This window comes from Bos grunniens, chromosome X, assembly GCF_055505025.1.
Source record: "Bos grunniens cultivar Pamir isolate PY7600 chromosome X, Bosgru_T2T1.0, whole genome shotgun sequence".
NCBI lineage: Eukaryota > Metazoa > Chordata > Mammalia > Artiodactyla > Bovidae > Bos > Bos grunniens.
Genome location: NC_141194.1, coordinates 88347384 through 88370610, shown reverse-complemented (window position 1 = coordinate 88370610; position 23227 = coordinate 88347384). Strand labels below are relative to the sequence as shown.

At 38.0% G+C, this 23227-nt stretch overlaps 1 protein-coding gene across 11 annotated transcripts in view; it reads right to left on the bottom strand.

Annotated features, from left to right (window-relative positions):
* NUP62CL (nucleoporin 62 C-terminal like) overlaps positions 1 to 23227 on the bottom strand; it is a 102269-nt gene that overhangs the window by 78071 nt on the left and 971 nt on the right. For 5 of the 11 annotated variants that reach the window (XR_015159812.1, XR_015159815.1, XM_086389641.1 and 2 more), the window contains exon 2: positions 11762 to 11844. The exons of the other annotated variants lie outside the window; for them this stretch is intronic. The gene's annotated coding sequence lies outside the window, so the exon portion shown is untranslated. The remainder of the gene's footprint in view (positions 1 to 11761; positions 11845 to 23227) is intronic. 11 annotated transcript variants of the gene reach the window in all.

Below are 23227 nucleotides of genomic sequence, written 5' to 3'. Positions count from 1 at the left end.
CTGCAGCCATGAAATTAAAAGACGCTTACTCCTTGGAAGTAAAGTTATGACCAACCTAGATAGCATATTAAAAAGCAGAGACAATACTTTGTCGACAAAGGTCCGTCCAGTCAAGGCTATGGTTTTTCCAGTGGTCATGAATGGATGTGAGAGTTGGACTATAAAGAAAACTGAGTGCCGAAGAAGTGATGCTTTTGAACTGTGGTGTTGAAGAAGACTCTTGAGAGTCCCTTGGACTGCAAGGAGATCCAACCAGTCCATCCTAAAGGATATCAGTCCTGGGTGTTCATTGGAAGGACTGATGTTGAAGCTGAAACTCCAATACTTTGGCCACCTGATGCAAAGAGCTGACTCATTTGAAAAGACCCTGATGCTGGGAAAGATTGAGGGCAGGAGAAGAAGGGGACAACAGAGGATAAGATGTCTGGATGCCATCACCAACTCAATGGACATGGGTTTGGGTGGACTCCGGGAGTTGGTGATGGACAGGGAGGCCTGGCGTGCTGCAGTTCGTGGGGTTGCAAAGAGTTGGACACGACTGAGTGACTGAACTGAACTGATACAGCTGGTGCGAGGGTGTTGGGTCTTCTTCCTTAGTTACACTGACACTGCGTTTCAATTGTGGTTTTATTTCCACCTCTGTATGTGGGTTGTCCACTGGTATTTGCTTCTGAGGCTTTCCTGGAGGACTTCAGTTTGTCTTTGTGCAGGCCAGGTGTGGACGTGGTGCAGTTGCTTGGGTTGCAGGGGTTCTGGCAGGATCAGGTCCTCAGGGGAGTTGGCAGCTAGGGCAACAGGGAATATAGTGCTCTAGAAGGGTATGGCAACCAGTATTGGCCAATACACTACAGTATTCTTACCTGGAGAACTCCCCTCCCTGACAGAGAAGCCTGGCAGGCCACAGTCTGCTGCTGCTGCTGCTTCTATGTCGCTTCAGTCGTGTCCAACTCTGTGTGACCCCATAGACAGCAGCCCACAAGGCTCCACAGTCCCTGGGATTCTCCAGGCAAGAACACTGGAGTGAGTTGCCATTTCCTTCTCCAATGCATGAAAGTGAAAAGTGAAAGTGAAGTCGCTCAGTCATGTACGACTCCTAGCAACCCCATGGACTGGAGCCCACCAGGCTCCTCTGTCCATGGGATTTTCCAGGCAAGAGTACTGGAGTGGGTTGCCATTGCCTTCTCCGAGGCCACAATCTACAGGGTCGCAAAGAGTCAAACACTACTGAAGCAACCCTACAGGTTGCATCAGGCATTTGATGGGCCAGCCTCTCTATTGTTCAACTGCCAGTGCTGGCCTGTTGTGGGAGAGAGGTGAAGCTCCCACTATGGTGATGGCTCCACCCCCATGTGTGACTCAGCAGTATCGCCTTGCTTCCATGGCTGCCTGGCTTTCCTCCAAAGGCATTTCCCAACACGATCTCCTCCCTCATATCCCCTCAGTCCATCTCTCCACAGTCAACAGCAGCCCTCTCCCTAGGATTGCTCCACAATCCCTAAACTCCAGCTCCCAGCCACTGTGCCACCTGGGGTATGTATGGCTGCAGCAAGGACTGATTCTCATTCCATTTAGGCTGCCACAGATCAGCTGTTTCACCCTCAACCTTAAATGTTTCTCCTCTGATTCAGACAGTTGCCCCAATGTGGGGATCGGACCCCTGCTCCAGTTCCCCCACCTGCCAAGGGCACATTTAGTCCTACTAACACTCCTGTTTTTCCCCCTAGTTCCTTCATCCTACCGAGTTTTGCATGGGTCTATATGTTCTTTTCTGCTGGTCAGGTACTCCTGTCCTCTCTCAGCTGGTGTTCTGCATGCACTTCTGTGTCTGAAGGTGTATTCCTGTTGTATCTGTGGAGAGAGATGTACTCCACTTCCACCTACACCTCCACCATGTTGTTCTCCCTTCCAAATTAAGTTTTAAATATGAACATTTTATAAGATTTTACTCTATTGGTTATTTCATCTCAATACAGAAGGAAAGACAACCAGATATTAATCCAGGAATACATGTACAGAGCTCCCTATCTGTTCATCCACAGATAAAGGTTCATCCACAGATAAAACCTTTAAATCTTTTAGTTTACCTTAAAGTACCTCATTTGGTCTACTTTAAGATGAACTAAAAGATTTAAAGGTTTTAATGTGGAAGGAGTAGTTCAGAAATGTTTATTTTCAGTAGCAACAAAAGAACCTACACTCCTTCTATGAATCTGACAGATTTTATTAAAAATGTAATTTTTTGTTTTAGACACTGAATCATAAAGTCATACAAGAGGCATACCTCTAATAGAGTTTCTAGAAAACTTTAAATGTATTTCATGACCCATGAAAAAATGTGCTTCAGTATTTAAATTACCCATCCTAAGGAAGGTTATTTAACACTCAATTACAAGTTATTAGATAACTAACAGTATAGAGGAGAATTCCAGTGGGAATACTCCAGTTTTTGTCAGGCTATCAGGTATTACTGAAAGAAAGGGCTGGATCCAACTGAATTTACATAGAAAGTCATTTTAAAAAATGCTCCCTTTAAAAATTCTGAGATGCAGGAGGAAAAAATGTATATACAAGGTCATTACAATGATCAATAGACAAAGATCTCTCTAGAGAGAAACATTTAACAAGCAAGCGGTCTAATTTCAAGATGATATATGTTCAAAACCAGTGAATACTCTTCCTATGGCTCACATTAAATGAAAGGATACTACAGATCAGAATTCAATGTGCCTTGTGTCTCAAATCAGAAATGACTTCAATTTATAGGGCTATCTTGGGAATGAGTGACATAATTCCTAATAATTGACTTAGAAATGCCATACCATCCCTTTACCTTCTCTCCACACTCTGAATTGAAAGTTTGTCTTTCAAAGATGATTACCTTTGTAGCCACTAAAAGAATCATATTCCTCTTCTTACCCCATGGAAAATCAAGTTCCTACTGGGATAGAAGTTGAGGCAACTGGTACTCCAAAGCTGAATCCTGTATTCTGCCTATCTGGAGTTGTGTTACTGAATGAAAACAGGTTGGCAGAAGATGAAACTGTTTGGAATGGAATCCGCAAGTTAAATCTTACTATACAAGGAGTAGAGAAAGCAAACCCTGTAGCTGAAGTGGTTGTCTTTGCAGAGCCAGAAGTGAACCAACCTGTAGGGGTACCAGTTCCTCCAAAAATAAGCCAGCACCTGACTCCAAACCCTAAATGAGAGTAAGAGAGGAGTGGAAAAAGAGAAATTCTAGAGATCTCAAGGAGACTTTGGGATCCACACTGGAATCAACTCTCTTCTACTCCAAACTCCATGAAGTATCAGTTTAAATGCACTTGCTAAAAGACATTTTAAAAATACTAACCAGAGTTTTTAAAGAAAGAAAGACAAATTTCCAGGTGCCAGACAGGGAATTCATATCTATGAGCAGAAGCTGAAGCTGCTTAATCCAAGGGGGTGACTTGAATGAATATGTGCCCTAAAAGCTGGAATTATGCTAGACTGAGGGTAAATCTGAGGCCACAGTGTAAGGTCACAGGCTCCTCAATCAATAGAGCCCTAGTGAAGCTTAAATCTGGGAAATCCGTATAGGAGGATGGAAAAGACAATGGAGACACATAGGAACCCCAAGCTGATACAGAAGATATACACAGACGGCCTGAATTCAATTTACCTTTGTGGTGTGGAAACTTCAAACTAAGATGTTAGCATAAACACTAGTTAGGAGCTGATGAAACTTTCAGGGCCCAAGCAGGTTGTGCACGACATCACTTATCAGAGGTATCTCTATGTTTCTAATTCCATAATCCAAAAAGCCCTGAGAAAATTAACTCAAAGACAAAGACTATCCTTAACAAAATTCTAGCAATCAGAATCCAACAGCACATTAGAAAGATCATACATCATGACCAAGTGGGCTTTATCCCAGGGATGCAAGGATTCTTCAATATCTGCAAATCAATCAATGTAATACACCACTTTAACAAATTGAAAAATAAAAGCCATATGAGTATCTCAATAGATGCAGACAAAGCCTTTGACAAAGTTTAACATCCATTTATGATAAAAACACTCCAGAAAACAGGAATAGAAGGAACATGCCTCAACATAATAAAAGCTATATATGACAAACCCACAACAAACAGTATCCTCAATGGTGAAAAATTGAAAGCATTTCCCCTAAAGTCAGGAACAAGACAAGGGTGCCCACTCTCACCACTACTATTCAACATAGATTTGGAAGTTTTGGCCACAGCAATCAGAGAAGAAAAAGAAATAAAAGGAATCTAAATTGGAAAAGAAAAAACTCTGTTTACAGATGACATGATCCTCTACATAGAAAACCCTAAAGACTCCACCAGAAAATTACTAGAGCTAATCAATGAATATAGTAAAGTTGCAGGATATAAAGTTAACACACAGCAATCCCTTGCATTCCTATACACTAATAATGAGAAAATAGAAAGAGAAATTAAGGAAACAATTCCATTCACCATTGCAACGAAAAGAATAAAATACTTAGGAATATATCTACCTAAAGAAACTAAAGACCTATATATAGAAAACTATAAAACACTGGTGAAAGAAATCAAAGAGGACACTAATAGATGGAGAAATATACCCTGTTCATGGATCAGAAAAATCAACATAGTGAAAATGAGTATAGTACCCAAAGCAATCTATAGATTCAATGCAATCCCTATCAAGCTACCAACGGTATTTTTCACACAGCTAGAACAAATGATTTCACAATTTGTATGGAAATACAAAAAGCCTCAAATAGCCAAAGCAATCTTGAGAAAGAAGAATGGAACTAGAGGAATCAACCTGCCTGACTTCAGGCTCTACTACAAAGCCACAGTCATCAAGACAGTATGGTACTGGCACAAAGACAGAAATATAGATCAATGGAACAAAATAGAAAGCCCAGAGATAAATCCACGCACCTATGACCACCTTATCTTTGACAAAGGAGGCAAGAATATAAAATGGAGAGAAAACAATCTCTTTAACAAGTGATGCTGGGAAAACTGGTCAACCACTTGTAAAAGACTGAAATTAGAACACTTTCTAACACCATACACAAAAATAAATTCAAAATGGATTAAAGATCTAAATGTAAGACCAGAAACTATAAAACTCTTAGAGGAGAACATAAGCAAAACATTCTCCGACATACATCACAGCAGGATCCTCTATGACCCACCTCCCAGAATACTGGATATAAAAGCAAAAATCAACAAATGGGACCTAATTAAACTTCAAAGCTTCTACACAGCAAAGGAAACTATAAGCAAGGTGAAAAGACAGCCTTCAGAATGGGAGAAAATAATAGCAAATGAAGCAACTGACAAACAACTAATCTCAAAAATATACAAGCAACTCCTGCAGCTCAATTCCTGAAAAATAAACAACCCAATCAAAAAATGGGCCAAAGAACTAAACAGACATTTCTCCAGAGAAGACATACAGATGGCTAACAAACACATGAAAAGATGCTCAACATCACTCATTATCAGAGAAATGCAAATCAAAACCACAATGAGGCACCATTTCATGCCAGTCAGAATCGCTGTGATCCAAAAGTCTATAAGCAATAAATGCTGGAGAGGGTGTGGAGAAAAGGGAACCCTCTTACACTGTTGGTGGGAATGCAAACTAGTACAGCCACTATGGAGAACAGTGTGGAGACTCCTTAAAAAACTGGAAATAGAACTGCCTTATGACCCAGAAATCCCACTTCTGGGCATACATACCAAGGAAACCAGAACTGAAAGAGACACGTGTACCCCAATGTTAATCGCAGCACTGTTTATAATAGCCAGGACATGGAAGCAACCTAGATGCCCATCAGCAGATGAATGGATAAGGAAGCTGTAGTACATATACACAATGGAGTATTACTCAGCCATTAAAAAGAATACATTTGAATCAGTTCTAATGAGGTGGATGAAACTGGAGCCGATTATACAGAGTGAAGTAAGCCAGAAAGAAAAACACCAATACAGTATACTAACGCATATATATGGAATTTAGAAAGATGGTAACGATAACCCTGTTTGTGAGACAGCAAAAGAGACACAGATGTATAGAACAGTCTTTTGGACTCTGTGGGAGAGGGCGAGGGTGGGATGATTTCAGAGAATGGCATTGAAACATGTATATTATCATATGTGAAACAAATCGCCAGTCCAGGTTCGATGCATCATACAGGATGCTTGGGGCTGATGCACTGGGATGACCCAGAGGGATGGTATGGGGAGGGAGGTGGGAGAGGGGGTCAGGATGGGGAACACATGTACACTCATGGAGGATTCATGTCAATGTATGGCAAAACCAATACAATATTGTAAAATAATTAGCCTCCAATTAAAATAAATAAATTTATATCAAAAAAGGACTATAAAACATCTAAGTAAGTAGTCTATAGACCTGAAAATTGAGGAAATTCTCATCTAAGGAATTAGAGATAATAGACCAATATGAATGGCATATTAAGATGTTTTATGTGTTCAAGGAGCTCAAGAAAGAAATAATATCCATAAAAACAAACAAGTGAATGTGAAAAAGGACCATGGAGATATCCAAGAAATGGTTACAGTATTAGCAATAAAATGGCTCAAAGAACAGGTTTAAATAGTAGACTAGACATAACTGAAGAGGAAAAATACATTAAAGAGGAAGAGAGAACAGAAGAAACCTGCCAGAACACAGGGCAGATAAAGTGATGGGAAAGAAGAGAGAGAGAAAGAGATAATGAGAATATAACAGAGAAGTTCAAATATATATCCAGAAAGAAATATTAGAAGGAAAATAACAGAATAGCAGAGACAATATTCAGAGTTAATAAATGAGTTTGCTAAAACTGAAGAAAAATGAGTGCTCACGTTTAGACCCACCAAGTGCAAGGAGGTAACCCCTCCCATCACCATACACACACATGCACACACACAGCCTTTACAATGAAACCCTAGAATATTAAGTATAGAAAAAAAATCCAAAAGTTACTAAAGAGAAAAAAACACTTACCTAATAAGGAGTAACAACCAGGTTGCCAGCAGGCTCTTCATTAGCAAACATAAATGTTAGAAGAAGATGAAATAATATCTCTAAATATCCTTTAAAATGTAAGGATAAAATCACTGTGTACTTATAACTTTATCTCAGTCAAGATTTATAAAATGGGTTGTGACTAACAATCAATTTTTACACAATAGCTCTGAAAGGCTATTCTAAGAAATTAGTATCAAAAATATTTCATCAAATTTAAGAGCCCCATTACTTTATGCACCAGTAAAAAGGAAAAAAATATACCAACCTGTCACAATTTCTTATCATTTACATTTTCCCACACTTTTTGAAAGAGCTTCTTTCAGTTTAGACACAGATTTTAATCAAATGTGCATACATTAAGAAAAATATTCAGAATTCAATTTTCAACTCAAATTTCTTGAGGTCTTCTGTGCCACCAGGAGCATTGTTGCTGCAGCAATTCTTAAAAGAACTCACAAGAGAACTAAAAGCCATTTTTTGCTGTGCTTTCAAGTAAGCTTTGCCAGTATGTAGACTAGCTTCCTTTTGTCTCCCACTTCAGCATAATCAATAACTAAACTTGATTAACCATCTTCTCCATTGACTCCCCACAACCACTGGTCTCTAGGAGTTTCAGGCGATTGCCTATTTTCTCTGGGATTTTCACTCAAGCCACCCATTATGCAGATTTTGATCCTAAATGTGCTGATATTACATGTGCATATGGAAACAACTATGACATTCACAACTGCCACCGAGCCAAAAGGGATTGTAAGATACTATCAATTATTAAGACTCATTTCAATTTCAGAGATGTTAAAATATGGAAAACTGTACCTCTTAAAATTGATTAAACACAGTATCTTGAGTAGTGTTAGTGTTACAAGTGAACACCTACCCAAGGGGAACTCTGAGGGACAAAATTTATCTAAATATGTTAATATGACATGCTTATTTTTATGTCATACACATCTTAAAACTTTTAAAATGTGAGCTCCAAAGGGTGATTTCAATGATGTAATAACTCAGTCCTGAAAGGCATAGAAAGAAAGGTATTCTGTACAGAATAAGGGCCCTTGCTGTATTTTCTTTTTTCTCTTTTGTTGGCCAGCATGTGGGGTCTTAGTTCCCTGACCAGAGATCAAACGTTGCACTGAAAGTGTAGTCTTAACCACTAGACTGACAGGCAAGTCCTCATGGATTTAGTCTTCTATTCCCAAAGGTACTAATCTCCTGAGATTATAGGCATTATGTTATAAATTATAATATTACATTATCATGTTATATAATTATATATACATATTTATGATATGCAAGTATATGGTAATATTACAAATGCTGATAGAAAAACTACTGTTGTCAAACCATTGTTCTGATACTGTCATAGAAACTGATCCTTTCAGACTGGGTACTGTCATCAATGTGATACTGTAGGTCAAATTAAAACTTCTGGTAGCCACCAAAAGGTGGAATTTTTCTGTGCTCTTGCATTTCTGGACTTTCTTTTCATTTGGAAGTAATTTAAGAGTTACCTTATTAGAATTTCTCTATTTAATGTAGCATGTACATTCAAATTTTTTCTTCCTTAGGAATTTGAAAAATAAAATAAATGAAAATCACCTTTGGATTAAAAATGGCTCTTTGTCATTAAGAATTTGGAGTTAAAGATTATTTACTTTCCATCTCATTTAGATCATATATCTGTCACATCTTTGTACTTAAAAAATTTTTTTAATCTATTTTGCTTAACCAGTTTCTGACAAAAGTGTTTTAAGTCTCTCATTATTATTAGAGATTGTCAATTTCTCCTTATAATCCCATTGCTTTTGCTTTATATATTTCAAGACTATGTTGTAAGGGCCACAGATTCATGGTCGATAGTCTCTTGGTAGATTCCCTTCTTTCATCAGTGTGAAGTATCTGTTTAATACTAAATTGCCTTAAACAGTATTTCATCTGACATTAATGTTGCTTCACCATTTTTCTTTTGGTTCAGCATATGCCTAGTGTATCTTTTCCCATCATTTTGTTTTCAATCTCTCTGAGTCATTTTCAGTGTGTTTTTTATAAATATCAAAGCTCAAAATTTTTAAATATAGTTTTGTTTTTGCTGTCATTTAATCGCTAAGTCATGTCCAACTCTTTTGCAATCCCATGGACTATAGTCCACCAGCCTCCTCTGTCCAGGGGATTTTCCAGGCAAGAATACTAGAGTGGGCTGCCATTTCCTTCTCCAGGGAATCTTCCCAACCCAGAGACTGAACCTGCATCTCCTACTTGGCAGATGGATTCTTTACCACTGAGGCACCTTGGAGACCCTAAAATATAGTCTAAGAATCTCATCCAAGGTGGAAATGTAAGCTGAGTTTCACATAAAAAGCTGTAGTTTTGCCAGCTTTACGCTTCTAGTCAGGCAGTGTGGATAAGGAGAGAGCTTTGAGGAGAAACAGAAGTTGGCTAGAGGAACTCAACATTGACAGAGACAGATATTCCTACTCTTAGCCACCCAGAGGGAGTACAGAGTTGTTTTCCATTTTTTAAATTAAAACATTGATATGCAGAGAAAAGCTGAAGTGTGATAAAGTCTTTTTTGTTAAAAAGGATATAGAATACTCATTAACTTCAGGCTTTGTTAGAAGAACATAAACTTAAACATGTTAAAGAATTCAAGAGAAACTCATACAAATATTATTAGAATATGTAACTTCCCAAGTATAGGAAAAATAAAGGAATACAGAAAATTTCATCAATCCAATTATGCAGAAAAAGATAAAAGATAATACAACATAGCAAATAGAATAGACAGAGACACTGAAATTTAATGAGCTGAGTTTAATTTATTCACATTTATATGACTACTGATACAACTTGACACTTATTTAGTCCACCCTATTTTGTCTTATTTATTTGCCACATTACAACGTGGCTTGAATTATAGAACCGTGAAATTCCAGATGTTCAAGCTGGTTTTAGAAAAGGCAGAGCAACCAGAGATCAAATTGCTAACATCCGCTGGATCATCGAAAAAGCAAGAGAGTTTCAGATAAACATCTATTTCTGCTTTATTGACTATGCCAAAGCCTTTGACTGTGTGGATCACAATAAACTGTGGAAAATTCTGAAAGAGATGGGAATACCAGACCACTTGACCTGCTTCTTGAGAAACCTATATGCAGGTCAGGAAGCAACAGTTAGAACTGGACATGGAACAACAGACTGGTTCCAAATAGGAAAAGGAGTCTGTCAAGGCTGTATATTGTCACCGTGCTTATTCAACTTATATGCAGAGTACATCATGAGAAACACTGGGCTGGAAGAACCACAAGCTGGAATCAAGATTGCCAGGAGAAATATCAATAACTTCAGATATGCAGATGACACCACCCTTATGGCAGAAAGTGAAGAGGAACTAAAAAGCCTCTTGATGAGAGTGAAAGAGGAGAGTGAAAAAGTTGGCTTAAAGCTCAACATTCAGAAAACGAAGATCATGGCATCTGGTCCCATCACTTCATGGGAAATAGATGGGGAAACAGTGGAAACAGTGTCAGACTTTATTTTTTTGGGCTCCAAAATTACTGCAGATGGTGACTGCAGCCATGAAATTAAAAGACGCTTACTCCTTGGAAGAAAAGTTATGACCAACCTAGATAGCATATTAAAAAGCAAAGACATTACTTTGCCAACAAAGGTCCGTCTAGTCAAGGCTATGGTTTTTCCAGTGGTCATGTATGGATGTGAGAGTTGGACTGTGAAGAAAGCTGAGTGCTGAAGAATTGATGCTTTTGAACTGTGGTGTTGGAGAAGACTCTTGAGAGTCCCTTGGACTGCAAGGAGATCCAACCAGTCCATTCTGAAGGAGATCAGCCCTAGGATTTCTTGGAAGGAATGATGCTAAAGCTGAACCTCCAGTACTTTGGCCACCTCATGTGAAGAGTTGACTCATTGGAAAAGACTGATGCTGGGAGGGATTGGGGGCAAGAGGAGAAGGGGACGACAGAGGATGAGATGGCTGAATGGCATCACTGACTCGATGGACGTGAGTCTCAGTTAACTCCGGGAGTTGGTGATAGACAGGGAGGCCTGGCGTGCTGTGATTCATGGGGTCACAAAGAGTTGGGTATGACTGAGCGACTGAACTGAACTGATTATCTTTTATCTTTTTCTGCATAATTGGATTGATGAAATTTTCTGTATTCCTTCATTTTTCCCATACTTTGGAAAAGTTACATATTCTAAGTATATTTATTTGTATGAGTTTCTCTTGAATTATTTATTTTAACATGTTTAAATTTATGTTCTTCTAACAAAACCTGAAATTAATGAGTATTCTATATCATTTTTAACAAAAAAGATCTTAGCACACTTCAGCTTCTCTCTGCATATCAATGCTTTAATAAAAAAAAATGGAAAACAAGTCTGTACTCCCTTTATGTGGCTATGAGTGGGCTATGAGTCTTTTTCAGTGTTGAGTTCCTCTAGCCAACTTCTATTCCTCTTCAAAGCTCTCTCCTTATCCACACTGTCTGAGTAGGAGCCTAAAGTTCATAAAACTACAGCTTTTTATGTTGAACTCAGCTTACAGTTCCACCCTGGATGCCTTAATGCAAGCACACATGTTCAAATAAAGAAATGATAAGTGGTAAACGACTCAACTGAGTCCTTTACACACACCCCCGCCCCCCGCCACACACACACACACTCTCATACATGCAAAGGACTTCTGCAGAAAAATCACTAGGCATACAGAAATCACCAGAGCTCCCTGGAAAGGCTCCTGGAAATGGGCAGATGATCCTTGTCTGGTAGTCCAATTAATTAATTAAATACCTGGATAGGAAGAAAACAATTCAATGAGTGTTACTGCCTATCGTAGGGCTTCTCTGGTGGCTCAGACAGTAAAGAATCTGCCTGCAATGCAGGAGACCCGGGTTTGATCCCTGGGTTGGGAAGATCCCCTGGAGAAGGGAACGGCAACCCACTCCAGTATTCTTGCCTGGAGAATTCCATGGAGAGGAGAAGCCTGGCAGGCTACAGTCCATGGGATTACAAAGAGTCAGACACAACTGAGTAACACTGCTTATCTGACCATGCTAGTCATTTAAATGCATTAGAATCTCAGTTTAATCACCTCTAAAATTCTGGCAATTCCACTAAGTAAGAAACCAAAATGTTTTCTTAAAAATAAGTTTACAAAGGGCCCTCCACATATATTGTCTTGTCTAATGTAAAGTGCTATACAAAAGTTTTCCAAAATATAATGCTGGGGTTCTCCTCACTATCAGTGAAGCATTAGTCAATCAGGGATATTTACTGAACACTCTCTGAGCTGGCCCAGAGAGTGAACATAAATTGCATTTCAAATTACAATTTAAAAATATTACTACATGACTATCTCATTTATCAGCATGCAAATTATCTTCTCTGTATACTATCAATCGTCATTTATAGATCCCGGGAGTCTTTTGGGTAGTAAGAAATCTGACTGAGGATCAGTAAATAATGGTAGGTCATTTCAGGATACACCATTTTTATCTCTTAAGTTCTTGAATCTCTTATATAAAAGGAAAATGACAAAATCACTTATTGAATCTAAAATTCCTCATCTTTGAATTACCTACAACAAACTATTTTGATCTCCATATTATAGCTGAAGAAACTGAGGCTCTAAGATACTAAATCACTTTCCGAAGGTCAAACAAGTAGCAAGTGAAGGAATTGGACATAATACTTTCACTGTGATATTAGTTTAAGTAACACAGATTAGGAAGATAAATTTGATTCTCAAAGGGCAGATTCAAAGTAAGTTCAAGTCTGGGTACCTATTATAAGCCATTTCAGCATAAATGTTTACAGGCGTCTGTCTCACAAAGTACAAATGATTTGGGGGGATCACTCATGCCATTATTTCCCTACATTACTTTGAGAAATGACTGTCAAGACGTGACTAGTATAAAAGTTCAGCCCTGTAACTGATTTAAAAACTTCCCCACCTTCTTGGAAGCAAATCTTTGGAGACAGTATTCTCCCTAAAATGCCTAGTTACTTGATAACCATTAAGTGTCATGAATTCACTTCACCTTCTCAAGAACATCATGACTAAACGATCTGGTCTGAAAATTCATGCAATGTGATTAGTCATGTTATAAAACCATTCCTATAAATAGTCACTTCTGATGATACATACAGTTCCTTAACATATCATTAATTATCAAACTAAGGAGAAACGCAGAGAAGCAAAGGAAAAGTACAAAATCACTGAAGAAACCTCTTGTTCCACCAAGAAAAGCCTTACAGAAATGGAACTAAAGAAGAAACTAGGAAAATTGAAGCCTCAAAGTACAGCAGGTCCTTATTTGCACTGACAGTCATTGATGCCAACTCTGGAAGTATAAACTGAGTTACCAATATTTTATCCTAAATGTTTGAGTCCCCAAAGAGAAATGGATAGGGAGAGGTGAGATCGATACAGCCACTGTAAAGGAAATAGGAAGGGGTCAAACTTCTAATGGTGATCATTTGTACTTTATGCCAAACTAAAATATAGAGCTACTGAAAATGATTTCAGTTCATATTAAACATCTTAAGCAATGTAACACATTAATTATCATTCACATTAAGTGCTTTTCTCTTCCTTTTTACTTTAACTTGTCAAGGCCATAATGTCTGAATCTTATTTTAAGGGCTAGAAGTGAGTGAAAGCTGCTCAATCATGTCCAACTCTCTGCAACCCCATGGACTACACAGTCCATGGAATTCTCCAGGTCAGAATACTGGAGTGGTAGCCTTTCCCTTCTCCAGGAGATCTTCCCAACCCAGGGATCAAACCCAGGTCTCCCGCATTGCAGGCGGTTTCTTTACCAGCTGAGGCACAAGGGAAGCCCCCTTGAAGGGAAGGACTAGAAAGAGTTTTTCAAATCCCCAAATTAAGACCAAACTTTCCAAATATTACAAGTCTGACACCTCAGAAGACTGTAACTTTCCATAAAACAGGTCTTATTTTCAGCAGTTACAAAATTGGAAAAGACCAGAGATGGGATCAAAGGGGAGGGTGAGCAGAAGGACTCAAGAGAGGGGAAATCTGGGAGGAGCTGAGAAGGATGCAGGAGTGGGGGAGGGTGGGGGGATGGGGGTGGTACTCAAGAGAGGACGAGAGTGGAGAGTGGAGAAACCCAAAGAGAAGGCTGGGCTAAGTGGAAAGAAGGCAGAGGGATCCAAAAGGGCAGAGCTTGGGGGAGGCACTGGCAGAGTATGGGGCGGGGGCAGCAATGAAAGAACAGGGTTGGGGGAGAGGGGAGGAGAAAGGAAAGTAAATCACCGGAGAAAACTAGCCCAAGAAATGAAAGAGGAATGGTATTCTAATGCAAAATACAGCCTCAAAGGCCTACTCACTTTCAGAAGTATCCTCCCACAAAACCTTAGAGGGAAAAAAGCAAAAAGAACCAAAAAAAAACTGGAGACTTCTGAAGTACAGTATTCATAAAAATCTTACAAAGCATTGTGTAAAGATTTCACAAGCATTATCTAAAGATTTCAAAAAATTTGATTTTACCAGGAAAAACAGATCTGGCTAATACAACTTAATTTGTTTATTTTTAAAATACATTTCACTTTTCTCAGGGCTTTACTCCACAAAAAACAAGTCATAGAGTATATGTCTCCAAAAAATAAGTGTAATTCTTATGTTTGTAACTTTTTATTGTGGCAAAATATACATAATGTAAAATTTACCCTTTTAACCATTTTTAAGTATACAATTCAGTGGTATTAAGTACTAATACATTCACAACATTGCTCAACCATCACCACTACCTATTTAAGAACTTTTTTATCACTGCAAACAGAAACTTTGCACCAATTGAACAATAACTCCCTATTGCCCACTCCTCCAGCCCCTGGTAACCTCTATTTTACTTTCTGTCTCTATGAATTTGCCTATTTTAGGGACCTCTTTTAGTGGAATCATACAATATTTGTATGATTTACATGAACATTTGTATACCTGAAACAACCTAAATGTCTAACAACAACAGTGGAATTTTTAAGTGGCATAGTTATATAAAGACTACCTTACAGTAATAAAAATAACTAAGTGTTTTTTTAGTTAATTTAGATTTTATTACTCCTAAGTGATTTTCTGTTTTAAGCTTTATTCCTGGATTGTGCAATAACTTCACTGGGAGAAGCCTATGAAGATTGTACATATTAAATGGCAAGATAGCATTTTTGAATATTTTGTGTTATGGAAATAACTGTTTGAAAAATAAAAAACCACTTCACATTTTAGTATTTATGTGAGTTATATATATGTTATATAATTTAAAATTTTTATTTAATTAATTTTTATTGGCATATAGTTGATTAACAATGTTGTGTTAGTTTCTGTTGTATAGCAAAGTGAATCAATTATACATGATTATAGTGTATATATATCCACACTCTTTCAGATTTCTTTCCCATATAGGTCATTGCGAGCTAAGTCACTTCAGTGGTATCCAACTCTTTGCGATGCTACAGACTGTATCCTGCCAGGCTCCTCTGTCCATGGGATTTCCCAGGCAAGAATACTGGAGTGTATTGCCATGCCCTCCTCCAGGTAATCTTCCCAACCCAGGGATCAAACCTGCGAGTTATTTACCACTAGCACCACCTGGGAACCCTACACAGGTCATTAGTGAAAGTGAAAGTGAAGTTGCTCAGTCGTGTCCGACTCTGTGCGACCCCATAGACAGCAGCCCACCAGGCCCCCCGTCCCTGGGATTCTCCAGGCAAGAACACTGGAGTGGGTTGCCATTTCCTTCTCCAATGCAGGAAAGTGAAAAGTGAAAGTGAAGTCGCTCAGTCGTGTCTAACTCTTAGAGACCCCATGGACTGGAGCCTACCAGGCTCCTCCATCCATGGGATTTTCCAGGCAAGAGTACTGGAGTGGGGTGCCATTGCCTTCTCTGATACAGGTCATTACAGAGCACCAAATAGAGTTCCCTGTGCTATATAGAGAATAGGTTCTTGTTATCTTTTATATATAGTAGTGTGTGTATAAGTCAATCCCAATCTACCAATCTATCTTACCCCCAGATTACTAACTTTATCTACATTTATCAATATAAACTGATAAATATCAGATAAATCTCAAAAACAATGTTGACCTTAAAAAAGTTGCAGAAGAGTAAATACAGTAGACTGTTTTTGTAAATGTTAAAGGACATACAAAACAATATATTACAAATCAATTATGGGTCATCTATATTTGAGAGCACTTAAAAACAAGGAAAAATATTTAATAACTTCAGAAGGACAAATATCTCTGGGATGGGAAGGAAATGTGGCTGGGAAGGGGTACAAAGAAGTAGTGTTTTAGCTTTATGTTTAATTTTAGTGTAATGCTTGGTTCTTTAAAAAAAACAGTACCTAATGAAAATATAGCAAAAGGTTAACACTTGCTAAATCTTTGGTAGTACATGGATGATAATGTATAACAGCCTGTACTTTTTTGTTTGAAATATTTTACAACTTTAGAAAGAGTGGCTAGTTAATGTTTTAGAATGACAGAAAACAAGACAGTTCGTATGCTTTGAAAACGGGGAATGTGTTAATACAGACAATTACAGATTTTATTCTCCCAGTCAACTTAATTGCTTCCTTTATAAAAATTTAAATTACAAATGAATACACACTCATATAATCTTTGGAAAAGATATTCAAAAAGAAAGCTAATCACCATGACTGTTATTATGGCACTTGAATCTGCTTTGATTCATATATTTTCTTAAAGTGTATCCTTTTAAAAATGTCCATATTTATTAGTTTAAAAATATATTCAACCTAACTCATACGTAAAATGAATATCCTGGTTGATAACCGCTGCTCCAGCACATAGAAACATAGATGGGCAAATCCATACATCCAACGGGGCAAAAACTCACAGCTCAGGTCCAGATCACTGGCCTTCCTGTTAGGATTCCTCTTGAGTGTATGGAAGGTAAAAGCTATACAAATGATTTTAAATAGTCAAGACTTTACAGTGTTATCAATAACATGGAATAATCAGAACTAAATCTTCTGTTGTTGGTTTAGTTAGGCTGAGTAAATTATGGACATCTCACTTTATGGAATATCAAGGTGCCATCAATAATGAAAAACATGAGGACTATAAACAACACAGAAAAAATTCCCAGAACTGTATTAAATAAAAGGAACAAAGCATTGTATAAACAGGGATTAAGGTCATGCAAAAAAAATCAATACATTTGGATAAAATAGGAGAGAAACAGAAATATCAGTTCTATCTTGGTAACAGAATTGAGGGAAATCTTTCGTCTTTAATTTCTTTTAATTCTGGTTTAATAAATTATTTAATTAGTGTTTCAGAACAGTTTATATATTATAAAAGAATTACAATTAGCTAAACTATATCCCTTTGTCACACCTATAACTCACAGAAACGTTTAGTTGTCTTTTTTATCTTTCGGATCTCTCAAGTTTCCCTACTTTAAGATCAAACTAGCAGTCAAAGCCAGAAAGAAAGGCAATGCCAAAGAATGCTCAAACTACCGCACAATTGCACTCATCTCACACGCTAGCAAAGTAATGCTCAAAATTCTCCAAGCCAGGCTTCAACATTACATGAACTGTGAACTTCAAATGTTCAAGCTAGACTTAGAAAAGGCAGAGGAACCAGAGATCAAACTGCCAACACCCGTTGGATCATTGAAAAAGCAAGAGAGTTCCAGAAAAACATATACTTCTGCTTTATTAGCTATGCCAAAGCCATTGACTGTGTAGATCACAACAAACTGTGGGAAATTCTTCAAGAGATGGGAATACCAGACCACCTGACCTGCCTCCTGAGAAATCTGTATGCAGGTCAAGAAGTAACAGTTAGAACTGGACATGGAACAACAGACCAGTTCCAAATTGGGAAAGAAGTACATCAAGGCTGTATATTGTCACCCTGCTTATTTAACTTATACTCAGAGTACATCATGAGAAATGCTGGGCTGGAAGAAGCACAAACTGGAATCAAGATTGCTGGGAGAAATATCAATAACCTCAGATATGCAGATGACACCACCCTTATGGCAGAAAGTGAAGAAGAACGAAAGAGCCTCTTGATGAAAGTGAAAAGGGAGAGTGAAAAAGTTGGCTTAAAACTCAACGTTCAGAAAACTCAGATCATGGCATCCAGTCCCATGACTTCATGGCAAGTAGATGGGGAAACAATGGAAACAGTGAGAGACTTTGTTTTTTGAGGTTCCAAAATCATTGCAGGTGGTGATTGCAGCCATGAAATTAAAAGATGCTTACTCCTTGGAAGGAAAGTTATGACCAACCTAGACAGCATATTTAAAAGCAGACACATTACTTTGCCAAGAAAGGTCTGTCTAGTCAAAGCTATGGTTTTTCCAGTAGTCACGTATGGATGTGAGAGTTGGACTACAAAGAAAGTTGAGCGCCAAAGAATTGATGCTTTTGAACTGTGGTGTTGGAGAGACTCTTGAGAGTCCCTTGGGCTGCAAGGAGATCAAACCAGTCAATCCTAAAGGAAAGCAGTCCTGAATATTCATTGGAAGGACTGATGCTGAAGCTGAAACTCCAATACTTTTGCCACTTGATGGGAAGAACTGACTCATTTGAAAAGACCCTGATGCTGGGAAAGATTGAGGGTGGGAGGAAAAGGGGACGGCAGAGGATGAGATAGATGCATGGCATCACCGACTGGATGGACATGAATTTGAATTATTTCCAAGTTCTGGGAGTTGGTGATGGACAGGGAAGCCTGGCAGCTATAGTCCATGGGGTAGCAAAGACTTGGACACAACTGAGCGACTGAACTGAACTGATGGATTCAACCTTGCAGGGGCAAAATGAAGAGACAGTTATAGCCCTAAACATAAATAGCATTTGTTTCCCAAGAAGAAAACTATTATTTGTTAAATATTTGTGCATCTAGTACCTTGCCCAGCACTTTATATTTGTTATATGAACCTTTGGGGGGAGCCCACCACAGAGGGACAGAACCAGTTCCTGTAGTAAGCTAGGGAAACCTGCATTTGTAACAGACATCTTAAATAATTCCTAAACACACACAAGTTTGAAAACCAATGATCTAAGACCAGAGTTTTCAAAGTGTGAATGACAATTCATTAGTGGGTAGTGGTCCACATTTAAATATACATATTATATATATATATATATACACACACACACACACATATATATATATATATATACACACACACACATATAAAATTGGAAGTTTCAGAGAATTTTCCAGAATTCCACAACACACGTCTGTTAACACCAGGCAGAAAGGGGGCATGGGGAGAGCGAGTGAAACCGCAGCAACTGTAAAAGCAGTGATAAGGGGAAAGTTCATAGCAATACAGGCATACCTCAAGAAACAAGAAAAAAGTCAAATAAATAACCTAACTCTACACCTAAAGCAACTAGAAAAGGAAGAAATGAAGAACCCCAGGGTTAGTAGAAGGAAAGAAATCTTAAAAATTAGGGCAGAAATAAATGCAAAAGAAACAAAAGAAACCATAGCAAAAATCAACAAAGTCAAAAGCTGGTTCTTTGAAAGGATAAATAAAATTGACAAACCATTAGCCAGACTTATCAAGAAAAAAAGGGAGAAAAATTATATCAATAAAATTAGAAATGAAAATGGAGAGATCACAACAGACAACACAGAAATACAAAGGATCATAAGAGACTACTATAAGCAATTTTATGCCAATAAAATGGACAACGTGGAAGAAATGGACAAATTCTTAGAAAAGTACAACTTTCCAAAACTGAATCAGCAAGAAATAGAAAATATTAACAGACCCATCACAAGCATGGAAATTGAAACTGTAATCAGAAATCTTCCAGCAAACAAAAGCCCAGGTCCAGACAGCTTCACAGCTGAATTCTACCAAAAATTTAGAGACGAGCTAACACCTATTCTACTCAAACTCTACCAGAAAATTGCAGACGAAGGTAAACTTCCAAACTCATTCTATGAGGCCATCATCACCCTAATACCAAAACCTGACAAAGATGCCACAAAAAAAGAAAACTACAGGCCAATATCACTGATGAACATAGATGCAAAAATCCTTAGCAAAATTCTAGCAATCAGAATTCAACAACATATTAAAAAGGTAATACACCATGACCAAGTGGGCTTTATCCCAGGGATACAAGGATTCTTCAATATCTGCAAATCAATCAATGTAATACACCGCATTAACAAATCGAAAAATAAAAGCCATATGAGTATCTCAATAGATGCAGACAAAGCCTTTGACAAAATTCAACATCCATTTATGATAAAATCTCTCCAGAAAGCAGGAATAGAAGGAACATACCTCAACATAATAAAAGTTATATATGACAAACCCACAGCAAATATTATCCTCAATGGTGAAAAATTGAAAGCATTTCCCCTAAAGTCAGGAACAAGACAAAGGTGCCTACTCTCACCACTACTATCCAACATAATTTTGGCCACAGCAATCAGAGAAGAAAAAGAAATAAAAGGAATCCAGATTGGAAAACAAGAAGTAAAACTCACTGTTTGCAGATGACATGATCCTCTACATAGAAAACCCTAAAGACTCCACCAGAAAATTACTAGAGCTTATCAATGAATATAGTAAAGTGGCAGGATATAAAATCAACACACAGAAATCCCTTGAATTCCTATACACTAATAATGAGAAAATAGAAAAAGAAATTAAGGAAACAATTCCATTCACCATTGCAATGAAAAGAATAAAATATTTAGGAATATATCTACCTAAAGAAACTAAAGACCTATATATAGAAAACTATAAAACACTGGTGAAAGAAATCAAAGAGGACACTAATAGATGGAGAGATATACCCTGTTCATGGATCAGAAGAATCAATATAGTGAAAATGAGTATACTACCCAAAGCAATTTATAGATTCAATGCAATCCCTATCAAGCTACCAACAGTATTTTTCACACAGCTAGAACAAATGATTTCACAATTTGTATGGAAATACAAAAAACCTCGAATAGCCAAAGCAATCTTGAGAAAGAAGAATGGAACTAGAGGAATCAACCTGCCTGACTTCAGGCTCTACTACAAACCCACAGTCATCAAGACAGTATGGTACTGGCACAAAGACAGAAATATGGATCAACGGAACAAAATAGAAAGCCCAGAGATAAACCCACACATCTATGGACACCTTATCTTTGACAATGGAGGCAAGAATATACAATGGATTAAAGACAATCTCTTTAACAAGTGGCGCTGGGAAAACTGGTCAACCACTTGTAAAAGAATGAAACTAGAACACTTTCTAACACCATACACAAAAATAAACTCAAAATGGATTAAAGATCTAAACGTAAGACCAGAAACTATAAAACTCCTAGAGGAGAACATAGGCAAAACACTCTCCGACATACATCACAGCAGGATCCTCTATGACCCACCTCCCAGAATACTGGAAATAAAAGCAAAAATCAACAAATGGGACCTAATTAAACTTCAAAGCTTCTCCACAACAAAGGAAACTATAAGCAAGGTGAAAAGACAGCCTTCAGAATGGGAGAAAATAATAGCAAATGAAGCAACTGACAAACAACTAATCTCAAAAATATACAAGCAACTCCTGCAGCTCAATTCCTGAAAAATAAACAACCCAATCAAAAAATGGGCCAAAGAACTAAATAGACATTTCTCCAGAGAAGACATACAGATGGCTAACAAACACATGAAAAGATGCTCAACATCACTCATTATCAGAGAAATGCAAATCAAAACCACAATGAGGCACCATTTCATGCCAGTCAGAATCGCTGTGATCCAAAAGTCTACAAGCAATAAATGCTGGAGAGGGTGTGGAGAAAAGGGAACCCTCTTACACTGTTGGTGGGAATGCAAACTAGTACAGCCACTATGGAGAACAGTGTGGAGACTCCTTAAAAAACTGGAAATAGAACTGCCTTATGACCCAGAAATCCCACTTCTGGGCATACATACCAAGGAAACCAGAACTGAAAGAGACTCGTGTACCTCAATGTTCATCGCAGCACTGTTTATAATAGCCAGGACATGGAAGCAACCTAGATGCCCATCAGCAGATGAATGGATAAGGAAGCTGTAGTACATATACACAATGGAGTATTACTCAGCCATTAAAAAGAATACATTTGAATCAGTTCTAATGAGGTGGATGAAACTGGAGCCTATTATACAGAGTGAAGTAAGCCAGAAATAAAAACACCAATACACTATACTAACGCATATATATGGAATTTAGAAAGATGGTAACAATAACCCTGTATGCGAGACAGCAAAAGAGACACAGATGTATAGAACAGTCTTTTGGACTGTGGGAGAGGGTGAGGGTGGTATTATTTGGGAGAATGGCATTGAAACATGTATAATATCTTATAAGAAACGAATCTCCAGTCAAGGTTTGATGCAGGATACAGGATGCTCTGGGCTGGTGCACTGGGATGACCCAGAGGGATGGTACACGGAGGGAGGTGGAAGAGGGGTTCAGGATTGGGAACACCTGTACACTCGTGGCTGATTCATGTTGATGTATGGCAAAACCAATACAATATTGTAAAGTAATAAATTTAAATTAAAAAATAATAATAATGAAAAAAAAAAAAAAGAAACCACAGCAAAATCTCCTCAGCCCCCAGGCCACCGAGCCTATACCCTTCAGTCCCCCTGCTCCAGGTCGGCGGGAGAACAAGAAAGATAAAAGCAATCAAGAAAGAAGAGACAGCATAGCTTACATAACTTAAGCTCCACAAGTACCTGAGAGACATAATATTTAATACACTTCAACTCTGATCACCTACAGTAATAAAGGGAATTACGGCATAGGTAACTTGGCCAAAAAGCCAAAAGTTAGGCAAAACTTAAATGTTCTACGTTCGCTTTTTGTTTTCTGTGCTAATAACAAGTAGAATAGACAAATTACTCAAGCTTTACTATTTACCAGACAGCAGAAAGAAGAAAAACAATTTAGTTAATTTATAACTGAATTCCAAGCCCTGGAAAACCAACAGTAACCATCCATTAAAGCCGCCCTATTTCTCCTCACTTACAACACACAAATACTGTATGAAGCGACCCACTAGCGAACATAGCCGGTCAGTTCTGAACACTCCAAATATTTATTAAGCCAAACAAACCACAGGATTCTGGAGAAACGAGGGTCACAACGG